General features: G+C 45.0%; 1 protein-coding gene across 1 annotated transcript in view; it reads right to left on the reverse strand.

The window, feature by feature from the left end:
• Positions 1-16,066, reverse strand: part of LOC139253730 (contactin-associated protein-like 5) — a 1,639,232-nt gene that overhangs the window by 1,466,941 nt on the left and 156,225 nt on the right. The window lies entirely within an intron of this gene.

Below are 16,066 nucleotides of genomic sequence, written 5' to 3' on the forward strand. Positions count from 1 at the left end.
GGCTGCAGGCTTCCTGCACATATGCGCCAAGTGACCACTGACATTGCAGATTCTGCATGTATATTGCTGATACCTGCAGGCTCTGGCTGGGTGTTTGCCTCCACACCTCCAGCATGAGCTGGAGGCCCCGTTGTGGGAAACAAAAGGTCCATTACCAGTCGATCATCTCTGACTGTCTCTGTAACTGTCCTTAAGCGCACCATCAACAGGTGTTGATGGCCCCATTACTGGCCACATTGTCCATTGCGATGGCATGAGTCGCCATTCAGCTAGCCATTGTCTCTGTTGAATTCTCCCTTTGGGTTCGACTACATGCTGGGGCATGTCCGATTGCCCTTGTCTGCCTAGGGAATTGTGTGCCGCGTTAACAATGTTGACTCCCTGGTCATTTGCCGCATTTGAGGCAAGATTTTTGTCATACATCATTCTGGTCTCTTCCTCCCCTGAGATAATTGTCTGGGCTATCAGAGCCACCGCTTCCAAGGTCAAGTCTTTGGTCTCAATCAGTTTCCTGAAAACCCCAGCGTGCCCGATGCCCTCAATAAAAAAGTCTTGCAGCATCTCTGCTCTGCATGCATCTGTGAACTTACATAGGCTCGCCAGTCGCCGGAGATCTGCCACGAAGTCAGGAACACTTTGCCCTTCTCGCCGCCGGTGCATGTAAAACATGGTGTCTCGCCATGTGCATGCTGCTTGCCGGTTTAAGATGTTCCCCGATCAACTTGCTGAGCTCTTCGAACGTCTTTTCTGCCAGCTTCTCTGGCGCTAGAAGGTCTTTCATCAGGGAGTACGTTCTGGACCCACAAACCGTCAGGAGATGAGCCCTGCGTTTGTCAGCCGAATCCTGTCCCAACCATTCCTTAGTGACAAAACTTTGCTGTAGTCTCTCAATAAAGTCGGCCCAATCATCACCAACACAGTACCTCTCTTCTGTGCTGCTAGTGGCCATGCTCGCGCGGTTTCAATCCCAGTTTCTCGTCGCCAATGATATGTCCTTACTATACAGTATAAATGCTCACGAGGCCCATACTTGAGAGAAGGTCACTCTGTGACCAGTTACCTTTATTAGCAAGACCTCAAGTGATGAAGGTGGGTGAAGCCTCCCCTTTTATACCAGGTTAGGAGTGTCTCCCACAAGTTCATCCCCTTGTGGTTAATGTTCTCAAGGTGTACAACTTAGGTCAGCTTTTACATGGGTTACAATGATAGTTGAATACATGACACATCCTTTCTGCATTTACACTGTCAAGACCCTAACCAATTTTTATATGTTTAAATTAGATCACCTCTCATTCTTCTAAGCTCTGGGGAATATAGACCATGGGGCCAAAAAATTGGGGAGGGCACTTCAATTTAAGCAGAAATTTACCGCCCGCTGGGAGTCGGAGGGAGGAGCCGGAAAATTAGGGTCTCTACCTCTGACACCACTTCCCATCGCTTTGGTGTGCTGTTGGAGATGCTATCGGGGCGGGATCGGGTTGGGAGTGGTGTGGTGATGATGTCATCGTGCCAACACATCTCAACGACCCTCCCCTTCACTTAAAGAGGATGGACACTGCGAGGCCTATATGGAGCCCCCCGGGTTCACAAGGTAGGGTTTCAGCCAAACCAGCGACTGCCATTGTCGGGCCGACTCAGACGTCAGCCGACAATTAAAACAAAATGGCGGCCGCAGGAGTGCACCCTCCCCTTTAAGGGCAGCCGCACCGCCCAACCACTGGCAGCTTCCCGCCGCATGACGCTGTCGGGGGCGCCGACTGGCTGCAGCCGCGCTCCCGTGGTGCAAGTTCCCCCGTAGGGTAGAAAAAGAATTGCCGCCGGGCGGTAAGGGGTCGGACCACTGGGCAGGATGGAAAGTCGGGGTGCGGCAGAGACCCATTTTCACCGCCCCCGGACTGGAGGCAATTGCAGATGGGTCAGCCCCGTCGCCTGCCCTCGGTCGGAAAGGCCTTACCGCCCCGTTACTGCCTCTTAGAGGTTACATGCCTTAACGAGGGCAATTTCCACACCCACCCCGCCCATGTCTATTCAATCTCTTCTCATAGGACAATCCCCCCCATCCCAGGAATCAGTCTGGTGGACCTTTGTTGCACTCTCTCTAAGGCAAGTGTATCCTTCCTTAGGTAAGTAGACCAAAACTGTACATAGTATCCCAGGTGTGGTCTCACAAAGACCCTATATAATTGATGTAACACTTCAATCTTTTTCTAATAATGGCCAACATACTATTTATTAATGGTGCACTGCAGGAAAAACTAGCACCCCTCGTTCCAGTCTGAGTTATGGTAGGTGTGTGCCCGAAGGGCTAAGAAATATTAGTCCTATTATCATAGTACTAGAGCATCAATAAAGAAAGGACTTAGATTTATGTTTGGCCATTTATGTGCATAGTACATGCTGGAGTGCTTCATAAATGGTGAAGTACTTATGAAGTGTAGTCATTGTGGTTGTATAGGTAACGCAGCAGCCAATTCACCCAAAGCAAGGTCCAATGAACAGCAATGAGATGAACCACCAGTTAATCAGTTTTGGTTGAATTTGAATTAACCCAACTACAGAGCACCACAGGACAGGAAGGCTGTTATTTTCAATATGCCTGTTCTAGCAGGGTTTTGGCCGGGCCAGTTTAATGTCCTTTCCAAAGAAAAGCACCTCTCTTAATTAGGACTTGAACCCTTGACACTCTGGCTCAGAAGGCAATTGTCCTACCACTCACCCAAGGCTGACACCAAATAATCCATTTGTTCAATGTGCGTAACCCAACTCTCTTCATTGTCTCACGCTGTCTCCTCTACCTTCGCCAACCCCTGATGGCAGCTCGCTTATCCTGCCTGTGCACCAAAACATTTTCCCTGCCCAATGTCCACTTGTCTTCACCACCTCCCACAGCTTCCTACTGCTTCCCTTCTCTTCGCCATATCTCCCACCTCGCCGCGTCCAACAGGACCACATGCCTCCCGCACTCCAACAGTTCGTTGCCCTTACCCCGTCTCTTGCTCTTGCTCTCTGAGCTCTCCCTTTTCTCTATCTTTTTCCTCAGCCTCTGCTTTCCCCTCATCCACCACCTCATAGGTCCCACCCTCCCCAGAACACACTTTCCCCCATTTGCCACCACTGGCACGTTTCCATCGCCTGACACCTCTATCTCCCAAACCTCCCACTATTCAAGTTAACCAAACCACTGTCGCTTATCCACTAAAGTGACCACCTCTTCAGCTTCTCACCATCCAATCCCATCAAAACATCACTCGCTTTCCAACACCCCTATTCGGTCCAGCTCCTCACAAAAACACCTCCCCACTCAAACTTGACTTCACCCCGAAATTTTGCCTTTACCTCAAAGTTACCACCAGCATCAGCACAAACAATTTACTGGCAGTCTTTAAACCTGGCTCTTTTTATTCTGCATTTTATAGAAAAGTCAAACTTGCTCCTGTTTTGATGAAAGCCTCTTCATTGTAAAGATTTTTCTTTGCGCTTATGCAGTGTTGAATGGAACATTGTTTCCAATTGATATGACCAAAGTCAGCTTCATTCACCCAAGAGCTGTTTGGGGGGTGATAATCCCCCTGTTGTGTGCCTCCCTTTAGTGCCTGCTGCTGCTGTCAGGGTGTTCCATTATGTAGAAATAGCGTGGAGTTCTTGTCATACAAAAGCAGGATATTAGTTTTCGCACTGTGTGAGGAAGTTGTTCATTTCCCTGTTAATCCATATCTTCATTTTAGCAAGGATCAAACAAATGGACATTAGACCATAGAAAACGAGAAGGGCAACAACATTTCAAATCAAACCAAGTTAGAATCATAGAATTGTTACAGCACAGAAGGAGGCCGTTTGGCCCGCCGAGCCAGTGCCAGCTCTCTGCAAGAGCACTTCAGCTGGTCCCACCCCCCGCCCTTTCACTGTAGCCCTGCAAATATTTTTTCTGCAGGTACTTATCCAATTCCCTTTTGAAAGACAGGATTGAATCTGCCTCCACCACCTCTTCAGGCAGTACGTTCCAGATCATAACATTCATCATCATCATCATCATCATCATCATCATCATCATCATAGGCAGTCTCTCGGAATCGAGGAAGACTTGCTTCCACTCCTAAAGTGAGTCCTTTGGTGGCTGAACAGTCCAATGCGAGAGCCACAGACCCTATCACAGGCAGGATAGACATTCGTCGGGAGAAGGGCTGGGTGGGACTGATTTGCTGCCCGCTCCTTCCGCTGCCTGCGCCTGACCTCTTCACGCTCGTGGCGTTGAGATTCGAAGAGCTCAACGCCCTCCTGGATGCATTTTCTCCACCTAGGGCAGTCTTGGGCCAGGGACTCCTGGGTGTCAGTGGGGATGTCGCACTTTACCAGGGAGGCTTTGAGGGGGTCCTTGTAACGGTTCCGCTGCCCATCTTTGGCTCGTTTGCCACACGCTGCGTAAGGCCTTATGTCGCCTTTGGTTCTTTTGCCAATCACCTTAAATCTGTGTCCTCTGTTTCTTGCCCCTTCTGCCAATGGGAACAGTTTCTTTCTATCTACAATCCCTGGACTCCTCATGATTTTGAACACCTCTATCAAATCTCCTCTCAATGCTCACTGGTCTAAGGCGAACAACCCCAGCTTCTCCAGTCTATCCACGTTACTGAAGTCCCTCATCCCTGGAACTACTCTCTAAAGTGCGGTGCCCAGAATTGGACACAATACTCCAGTGGAGGCTGAATCAGTATTTTACAGGTTCATCATAAATTCCTTGCTTTTGTACTTGATGCCTCTATTTATGAAGCCCAGCTTTTTAACCACTTTCTCAACCTTTACAGTCATGTGTGGGAGAAGCATAGGCATCTGTGTAGATTCACTTTATTACTGAATCGAACAAGTTTTACAATGAGTATTCATTCGAAGTCATTCTCAGCATGTATAGAATAAGAACATTGCATTTACCTTTCCACAATTGGATACTACAGGCAAGAATATCTAGCTGTGTCAGATATGCCCACTATCCAGTAGAGAGTACAAAGAATTCCATTTAGAAGTTGACTATTAAAGACCACGGTGGCCAATTTTGGCATGGGTGGAAACATAGAAACATAGAAAATAGGTGCAGGAGTAGGCCATTCAGCCCTTCGAGCCTGCACCACTATTCAATATGATCATGGCTGATCATGCCACTTCAATAACTCATTCCTGCTTTCTCTCCATACCCCTTGATCCCTTTAGTCGGGCACAGTGGGACTATTGTCTATAAGAGTGCACCAGCACTGAATGTGGCCAATTTTCTGGCTTCAGTTTCATTTACCTATGGCATTGCCCTTGAATTTATGGGACTTCCCCAGCGAGATGGACTTGGGCCTGTGCCTACAACAGATGCAGAGCCAGGACAGCCAGAGATATGAGGAGGAAGTTGATGGTACTCTTCAGTTTCCGCTCTGAGAAACGGCACTTTTTCAGGGGCGGCCAACAAAAACTAGCATTAGAGCTTGCTTCGAGATAGCCTCAAATACAAGAGTCTGAGGGGGTGGGGGGGGCAGTGGGGGCCGCAGAGAGGAAAGTGTAGGTAAGTCCTACTTCCTCTACAGCGGGGAGGCGTTCTGGTTACTATTGGAGAACTGCAACTGGAAGGCCCAGAGGCCTCGACACTCCATGTCTACATGTTTCTCAGGCCTGCACTTGCACAGAGAGCCTTGGAAGTTGGGTCATTGAGTACATTTAAGACAGAGATAGACAGTTTCTTAAACGATAAGGGGATTTTTGTAAGGGGGTGGTCTCTATGAGGGAGTCAGGTTCCCTTCTGACCAACTTGAGCGGTTCAAATCGCTCCCACTCCCTTGGGTTCTAGACTCTGGATTCTAGGGATGTGACAAAGTGCAAAGGACACTGGTTTGATTCAAAAGAACTTTGATTTTATTACAATCCAGGAAATACAAACTTATAATGTCAAACTTACAATCGCTCTAATAAAGAACAATACAAGGAAAGGTACTTTGTCAAACTTATTATCACTCTAATAAAGAACCATACACTACATTCAAAGGGGGTGACAATAAAATTACACCTCCCACCTCCCAATACCGACTCCTAGCTAGGTTGGACTCCAGTGCAGGCAGAGACTATGCTTACCAATCCTTTTGACAGTTAACGGTAGATTGTGGTAGGGGTTCGCTGGATGCGGTAGGGTCTGCTTGCCGTACCCTGAATGTCAGAGAAGACTTTCTGCTGCGCAATCTTCAGTTGGGTTGAGTCCGCTGATGCATTTTGGATCTGTGGGGTAAGTACCCATTTTCTTTGGTTAGAAATAGGTTTCTACAGTCTTTTAGGTAATGTTTTACCCGTTGGTAGGTCAGGATCAGATTGTAGAGTGGGAACTTTTGATTCTTCAGTTTTTTCTCGTTGGAGTTTTGTTTCAAGTTTGGTCGATCGCAGTGGTTTTCCGTTGATACCACGTTGATTGTGGTCGGTTGCTGCCGCGATGGTGATGTTTTTCCTTCATTCAGGACTTCAGGACTTCAGGACTTCGAAGCTTGGATTTTTACAACTGTCGTGTTGGTTTCTCCTTGTCTTAATGACATCAGCTTGGTCTCGGTTATATGGTAAAGTGTGTCATCCAGTGTCTCCTGAGGTGGTAGCAACCTTGTAGCTACTTAGCAACCTAACCTCTGTTGAAAACAGGGGCCAGTTATACGATTTCAGTGGTTCTAATCTCAGCGACAAATCAGTTCAACATTCTTTGTTTAAATTTGGCAGGCTTGACTCTTTGTAATATTTTGGCGGGCTCATTAAAAGTTGATATGTTTTGGGTGGGTTGTTGTTCAAAAACTGTTTTCTGATGGAAATATTAGCTTGGTAATTGCAAAGTCATCTTGTGCTTAGTTTTTCGCATACAGGTTGGGTTGGGCCTCCTTGTGATGTATATGCTGAAATGGTTTTCCAGATCCATGTTGATGGGTAGCTATCTCTGGGTGATTTTGTAATGTTGATGTCTTTTGTGGAGAACGATTCTTGAATACCCATTTCTCCAGACAGGTTACTTTAGTCCTCACACCCAGGTAGTCTCACTAATCAGGTTGTCTCCTGTTAGTTCTTTAGGCCTGCCCACAGCCTTGAATTTGTCTTTTAAAATCCAAACTTTGATTAAAGTTCGTAGTTTCTTCCATAAGCACTTTAGGGTTCCAAACTTTTCGATAGACAGTCCCAAATTAAATTTCTTTTCAAATGAGCCCACACACTGGGGGGGGGTTCTTGTGAATTTTGCACCCATTCATAATGCTACGCGGGCAGGGAAGTGGACCTGAGTCCATGATCGGATCAGCCATGATCGTATTAAATGGCGGACCATGATCATATTAAATGGCGAGGGGCTGCATGGCCGACTCCTGTTCCTATTTCTTATGTTCTTACATGTGTTCTCGTCCCCATTTCCAGGCATAAGAACCAGCCAGGGAGCCTGCCTGTTCCTGGATTTTGCAACCAGGCTGTGCAAATATCGAAGCTCACCAAATTGAGCCCGTCTGAGGCATTAGCAGGTGGAGGCCACTTTGGACAACATCCAGAGCAATTGTGAGAATCCTGGTGCACTAATAATTTAATTTGCTCACTGAGTAGTTACAGCTGACTTAGATTTGTCCGCCATTGGTATCAACAGCAAACCAATTGCCCAGATTCAGAAGTAGCTGTAATTGTCACTTGTTGGATAGGAGGGAATAAGCTGACAGGAGTCTCACGAATGAACCAGTAGCAGCTTCAGCTCATGCAAGCTAACTTTTGTCATTCCTCCCTTTCCCATTGAAATTAATAGATAAGAGCTCCTCGTTAATTGAGGCACGGTGGTGAGATAGATAATCGCATTCTGCAGCTATGCTTCAGTGAGAGAATAGTTGCTCCCGAAACGACTGAGACAACATCGGTTATAGTCATGGGTGAAGTTAGACTAATTATGAAGCCTCATAACAACATAGGAAAAGGTCACAGTTGATGAGTTTTTCATTGGTTTGTATGTTAAGCTTTTGTTTCTGACAATGCTGCCAGCTGTGTGTCTTGCTTCTCAAACATAATGAAATGAGGCACAACAATGTGTGCTGAATTGACAGGATAATTATTTCTGCAAAGAATGAGTAATTAGCAAACATTGCCATCATTTGGGCTTTCCTAAATCTTTCCTGAGACAATGCTCTTTGTTGGAATGCAATTAAAACAGTAAGTATACTGACCTACTGAGACTTTATCTACTCAATTATGCTGACTTTGCTTGTAGAATCAAAGAATCTTACAGCACTGAAGGAGGCCATTCATCCATCGTGCCTGTGCTGGCTCTTTGACATAGCTCTCCAATTTAGTCACACACCCCAGCTTTTTCCCCATAACCCTGCACATTAGTCCTCTTCAAGTACATGTTCAATTGTCTTTTGATTTTCTATGCAATCTGCTTCCACCACTCTTTCAGGTAATTTGGCAATTATTTTAAATCTGTGACCTTTGATTACTGACCCACTTGCCAGAGGAAACAGTTTTTCACTATTTGCTCTATCAAAACCCTCGTCATTTTTAATACTTCTATTAGGTCTTCCCATATCCTTCTCTGCTATAAGGAGAATAATCCCAGCTTCTGCAATCTCTCTACATAACCAAAGTCCCTCATACCTGGTATCATCCTGATTAACCTCCTCTGTACCATTGCCAAGGCCTTGACATTGTTCCTAAAGGGTGGTGGCCAGAATTGTACACAATACTCCAGCTGAGGCCCAACCAGTGATTTTTAAAGGTTTGGCGTGACTTCCTTGTTTTTGTAATCAAAGCCCCCATTTACATAGTCAAGTATCCCATATACTTTCTTAACCACCTTATCAACTTGCCTTGCCACATTCAAAGATTTGTGAATATGCAACACCAGACCACTCTGTTCTTGCCGCCCCTCAAAATTGAACCATTTTGATTATACTGCCTCTCCATGTTGTTCCTCTCAAAGTGTATCACTTTGCATTTAGCTGTATTAAATTGCATCTGCCATGTGTCTGCCCATTTCACCAGTCCCCCTGAAGTCTGCTACTATCCTGATCAATATTTACGATGTTGCCAAGTTTATTATTATCCGTGAACTTCAATATTGTACTCCCTATACCCAAGTCCAGGTAATTTATAAATAACAAGAAAGGCAATAGTCCTAATACTGACCCTGACGGACCCCACTGCATACTTCCGTCCATTCACCACTGCTGCCTGCCTCCTGTCTCTTAGCTGTTTAGTGTCAGCTGTGGCTCAGTGGGTCAGAAGGTTGTGGGTTAAAGTCCCACTCCACTCCAGAGACTTGAGCACAAAAATAATCTAGGCTGACACTCCAGTGCATTGCTCAGGGAGTGCTGCACTGTTGGAGGTGCTATCTTTCAGATGAGACATTAAAACAGGGTCCTGACTGGTCTCTCAAGTGGACGTAAAAGGTCCGATCGCACTATTTCAAAGAAGAGCAGGGGAGTTATACCCGGTGTCCTCGTCAATATTTATCCCTCAATCAAGATAACAGATTATGTGGTCATTATCACATTGCTGCTTGTGCGCAAATTGGCTGCTGCATTTCCTACATTACAACAGTGACTACACTCCAAAAGTAGATCAGTAGCTGTAAAGCACTTTGAGACATCCGGTGGTCATGAAAGGCGCTATATAAATCCAAGTCTTTCTTTCTTTCAATTATGTACCCAAGTGACCACCCTAGCTTTAAACCTACCTGCTATTTTCCAAATAAGTCTGTTATAAAAACATAGAAACATAGAAAATAGGTGCAGGAGTAGGCCATTCGGCCCTTCGAGCCTGCACCACCATTCAATGAGTTCATGGCTTAACATGCAACTTCAGTACCCCATTCCTGCTTTCTCGCCATACCCCTTGATCTCCCTAGTAGTAAGGACAACATCTAACTCTTTTTTGAATATATTTCGTGAATTGGCCTCAACAACTTTCTGTGGTAGAGAATTCCACACGTTCACCACTCTCTGGGTGAAGAAGTTTCTCCTCATCTCAGTCCTAAATGGCTTACCCCTTATCCTTGGACTGTGACCCCTGGTTCTGGACTTCCCCAACATTGGGAACGTTCTTCCTGCATCTAACCTGTCGAAACCCGTCAGAATTTTAAACGTTTCTATGAGATCCCCTATGAGGTACCTTTATTAAATGCCATATGAAAGTCCACATGTACAACATCTACTGCACTACATTCATCCGGTTAGTCAGAAACAACCTTTAACAAATCCAAGCTGGCTGTCCATTATTAACCTATGCTTCTCCAAGAGAGAATTAGTTTTGTCCTTGACAATGGTCTCTAGTCGTTTTCCCACCACTTATGTTAGACCGATTGGCCTTGGAAATCTAACTGGACCCATTACCAAATGGAAAATTTCTATTGTTGGAAAACAAGTTCACCCATTTGAACACAACATCTATTTGACACTTTGCACATTATTATTGTGTGGATCTCCGCAAGATCCTACAAATCCCCTGAGAGGACAGGTGCACCAACATCAGCGTCCTCATTCAGGCTAACATCCACAGCATTGAAGCACTGACCACATTCGATCAACTCCACTGGACAGGCCACATAGTTCGCATGCCAGAGACGAGACTCCCAAAACAAGTGCTCTATGCGGAGCTCCTTCACGGCAAACCAGCCAAAGGTGGGCAGCGGAAACATTACACCCTCAAAGCCTCCCTGATGAAGTGCGACATCCCCACTGACACCTGGAAGTCCCTGGCCAAAGACCGCCCTAAGTGGAGAAAGTGCATCCGGGAGGGCGCTGAGCACTTCGAGTCTCAACGCTGAGAGCGTGCAGAAATCAAGCGAAGGCAGCGGAAAGAGCATGCGGCAACCCAGTCCCACCCACCCCTTCCCTCAACTATCTGTCCCAGCTGTGACAGCATGTGTGGCTCTCGTATTGGACTGTTCAGCCATCAAAGAACTCACTTCAGGAGTGGAAGCAAGTCTTCGTCAATTATGAGGCACTGCCTATAATGATGATTGAGAAAAATAAATAAGTCTTATTTTTCTGACTGTCAAACATGAAAGTGCTTGAAAGAAAGAAAAAAGAAAGTCTTGCATTTATATAACATTTTTCATGATCTCAGGGCATCCCAAAATGCTTGACAGCCAATGAAGTACTTTATGAAGTGAAGTTACTGTTGTAAAGTTGGAAACATCACAGCTAATTTTCACACAGCAATGTGATAATGCCCAGATAATCTGTTTTCGTGATGTTGGTTGAGGGATAAATATTGGCCAGGATGCCAGGGAGAGCGCCACTGTTCTTCAAATAGTGCCGTGGGATCTTTTACGTCCAACTGGGATCTTTCAGTTCTCATCTGAAAGACAGCATCGCCAATAGTGTAGCACTTCCTCAGTACATGCACTGGCATGTCAGCCTCGATTTTGTGCTCAAGTCTATGGAGTGGGACTTGAACCCACAACCTTCTAACTCACAAATGAGTGGGCTACCCACTGAGCCATGACTGACATCCCTGACACCCTGGACAGGGATGTATGCTATTGCATATGCCAGCCCACAACTTTCTGATCGTTCGAGCGCATTAGAGTGAACATTGAGAAAATTGCCTGCTGGTGAGTGCAAAAGTAGAAAACCCTGTCCCCTGGTTTTCTGATTGGGCCCTGGGACTAGACTACTCCTTGAGAGGACTTCATAAGATGTCTGTCCCTCCGTCATCCATACTTTTCTGCATTTGTTGACTTAGTTTCTATGTTTCTATTCTGTTTTTGCTGCTGTCTAATATTACAAATGTTTTTTACAATGTTTAAGGCAGGCCTTAAAATTCACATACAGTTATTTTTGTGGCAGTTTTGAGGCAGTTATCTCACTGGTGGATAATTTCTCAACCAGAACATCAAGATCTCTGAGTAACACCAATGTGAGATATATGCAAATTTTGCATGGATTTTAATTCCATTTGTGACCCACATAGATTTTAAAAAACTTGGACAGCTCTGGTTTAAGGGCTTTAAACCATTGAAAAATAAATGCCATAATTACTTGAGATAATGCTTTTACAATGACTTCAATTGGAGTTGTTAATCCACTGGAAGAAATTATTTTGTGCTAAACTAACCCTCTGTCAGAAAATGGGGCCTTTGGTTGAAACCATTGAAACAAATGTTGATGCCAAGAGACTTATTTCTACTTATTGTAACGTTGGCTTCAAAGTACTCAGAAGATAGGGCACAATGTTCAGTATGATTGCCATTTTGTTGTGTTTATTAAGAACATAAAAATGAATATGGAAATATATTGAGCTGGATTCAGAACTGGCTGGCAGGATGCAGGCAAAGAGAAGATATAGATGGATTTGGATTTGTTTGGAGACCGGTCACCAGTGGTGTCCTGCAGCGATCAGTGTTGCGACCGTTGCTTTTTACTATTTTTATTAATGATCTGGATTCAGGGGTTAGCGGCATAATTTGAAAATTTGCAGATAATACCAAGATCTGTGTGAGTGCTAGAACTGTACAAGAGGCTCGTCTGATTCAGGCAGATCTTAATGTGTTGGGAGACTGGGCTCAAGACTGGAAAATGATGTATAACTTAGATAAGTGCAGTGTTATGCATGTGGGCAGGGCAAATGCTCAACATTCATACACCCTCCAGGGAAAAGCATTAAAGATGATGGCGAGAGAAAGAGATTTGGGCATTCTAGTGCATTCACCATTAAAGGTATACGAGCAATGCCGTGCAGCGATAGCTAGAGCAAATAGGGTGTTGTGGTATATCCATAGGACAATTGAGTATAAGACGAGGCGTACTGATTTGTCCTTGTACAAGACCTTAGCCAGGCCGCACTTGGAATACTGTGTCCAGTTTTGATCTCCTCACATGGTGGGTGATATTGAGGTTCTTGAAAGGGTGCAGAAGAGGGCCACTAGACTAATTCCAAGTCTAAAGCGTCTTAGTTATCAAGATAGCTTAAAAGAGTTGGGACTCTTTACCTTAGAGAAGCGTTGACTTAGGGGGGATCTGATTGAGGTTTTTAAGACAATGAAGGGAATAGACAGTGTTCCAGCTGCCAGTTTATTTCAATTAAATAGGTTAGGCAGGACCAGGGCGCACAAATTTAAGTTGTATAAGGCTACATCTAGGTTAGATGTCAGGAGGTGGTTCTTTTCCCAGAGAATAGTAGACCTCTGGAACAAGCTGCCCTCTCATGTGGTGGATGCAGACTCACTGAATTCCTTCAAGTGAAAGCTGGATTTGTTTCTGGCTACGACGGAGATAACCTCTTAGAGAATGTTAATGGCCAAAGTGATCTCCTGGACTAACTTCGATCGCCTGGATGGGTCGGAGAGGAATTTCCCAGATTTTTTTCCCCAAATTGATCTGGGATTTTAATCTGTTTTTTTGCCACTCCCAGGAGGTCACATGGCTTTGAGTGGGGTGGATAGTATGGAGCCAAAGTTTATCTCTGCCCGAAAAGAGTCGCACCTTCTACCCCGAAGAGTTTCTTCCACCGTGTCGGATGAGGTCGCTTCTTTTTGTAAATTCAGCTCTTCGTCCTTTTTTTTGCAGCAGACCAGAAGTCGGTCATAATGGGCGCAGAAGTGGGGCGGTAAAGACTCCAGAGGGGTGGATGTGGAGGTGGGACAGAGTCTCGGCATCTGTCAGTCAGCGGCGGAGCAGAGGTGACGTCATGATGCGTGTGCGTCACCACACTCTTTCCTTCACTTAAAGGGGAGAGCTTTCGGCACTTTGAAACTCCGGTCCACTTGGCCACCAGGGAGGGTTTCGGCCTGGCCATCCAATAGGGGGTACCTGGCTGCCTGCTGGCGGCCCGGCCGAACCCAGGGGCAATCGGCCGACAAAAAAAAAATGATGCCCGCGGTAGTGTACCCTCCCCTTGAAGGGCTGCCACACTGCCATGGCTCACAGAATGAAATCAAGGTGCACTGACAGAAAAGGCTGTCGAGGGCACCGCTCGGCGGATTAAAGATTTCTGAAGCTAAATTTCGCGGGAGGTGCGATGGAGGTACGGAAAATCGGCGGTGTGCCCTTTGATGATGCACTTAGGACTGACGGCAGCAGCGGGGCGGAAGTGGGAACCGCCAGAAAAATTCCCGAGCTAAATTTCACTGGCGGCGGCCATTGGACCAGAAGTCGGTGGCTGCTCGCCTCCGCCGCCTGGCCGCCACTTTCTGGCGGTAAGCGGCCTTTTATTGGACTAAATTTCAGCCCCTATATATTGTGATATATTGTGATACGCAAAGTATCTCAATTGTGTGCGACAGGCTTGATGGACCAGATGGTCTTTACCTGTTTGTCATTTTTCGTATGTTCATAAGTGTGTAACACAAATAATTATTAATAGAATTTTTCTGTAACTTTATTGCAGAATGTAAAGCTTAACATGAAATTAACTCTTTGATTGAAATTGATCAATGATACACAGCTGTAGCTGATATGTACTAAGAGTTGAAATTATGAACAATGCATTCGCATGCGCGATTACAATACAGTTCTTAAGAGGAACACTTACTGTTGTATGCCACAGAAGAAATATCTTAATATCGAATTACTACCCTGTAATCATTTCCAGATACCAGGAGGGGGAGCAGAATATAATCACGGAAGAGGAATTACATGTTGTTTTTTGTATTTTTGTATTTTCTGTGTTGGATACCTGTATATTCAGTGTGGTTTTGTTCCTGATATTGGCAAATCAATGATTGGAACATTGTCACTGTGGGTTTATAAGAACATAACAACAAGAGTAGACCATTTAGGCCCTCAAGCCTGCTCTGCCATTCAGTGAGATCGTGGTTGATCTGTGACTTAACTCCATATATCAGCTTTCGTCCCCTTTCCCTTAATACTTTGGGATAACAAAAGTGTATCAACCTCAGATTTAAAATTAACTACAGCTTGTGGAACAGAGTTCCAAACTTCTAGCAACCATTGCGTGTTTCCTCACTTCACTCCTGAAAGGCCTGGCTGTAACATTTAAGGCTATGTCCCCTCGTCCTAGACTCCCCAACCAGCCGATAGAGTTTCTCTCTCTCGACCCTCTCAGTTCCTCTGAATATCTTGAAAACTTTGATCAAAATCACCCCTAACCGTCTAAATCCCGGGGATTGCAACGCTATCAAGTGACAATGTGCAGCATAATGTTATGAAATGATGGCATAGCAGTACAAGGGCAATTAATGAAGGGCAATAAATGCCGGCCTTGCCAGCGATGCCCACATCCCAGGAACAAACACGTACAGCATTTGTTCATTGGAAGTTGCTTAGATTGCAATTGGAATATAATTCTTATCCAATGAACAGGCAAGGACTCGTGATTCTGAGCGACAAAGTCACCAGTACAGGATGGAGACCTTGCACTCAAGTGGGCAAAAGAATGATGCTCCTACTGAGTATTATATTTGAATAAAAAAATGAATTTTATAAAATCTGAAAATACTTTGCATTTAATTTTACTGGGAACAAACAAAGGTGTGAATGTTCCAGTATGTTTTCTCCCACTCTTCAAGAGCTGCTTGGCAGCCAAATACACTTAGCCGTAACAAGTTGAACTGCTGCAACTCAAATGGGAGGCAGCTGTTTGGCTGGTCACGATATTAGTTAGATTGTTTCGCTCCTTTATTATAATTTGCATGCAAATTCAAAAGTTCGTCGCATTTCTCTTTAAAATGTAGATGCAGTTAGTGGCAGTAATGAGAGCTGGGATTTACAGTGTCTGCATTGGATATTAGAGAGCTAATTTGAATCAGGATTTCAGCACTTTGGTGGAATATTTCGGAGATTCAATCAATTTGTGAGATTCCGAACGTGATAACCAAAGTGCTGTTTAGGGAAGCAAGAGTGCGGTAAACAGATTCAGTCATGTTGTCTCACTATATGTGCCGCAAATGAATATGAATGAGTTGAATTGACAGGTAATTGTATAAGAGCTGCAGTAAGGGCAGAAAACGCTAGTGGGAGTTGTGTACAGGCCACCAAACAGTAGTAGTGATGTTGGGGACAGCATCAAACAAAAAATAAGAGATGTGTGCAATAAAGATACAGCAGTAATCATGGGCGACTTTAATCTACATATCAATTGG

This window comes from Pristiophorus japonicus, chromosome 3 (genome assembly GCF_044704955.1).
Source record: "Pristiophorus japonicus isolate sPriJap1 chromosome 3, sPriJap1.hap1, whole genome shotgun sequence".
Taxonomy (NCBI): domain Eukaryota; kingdom Metazoa; phylum Chordata; class Chondrichthyes; family Pristiophoridae; genus Pristiophorus; species Pristiophorus japonicus.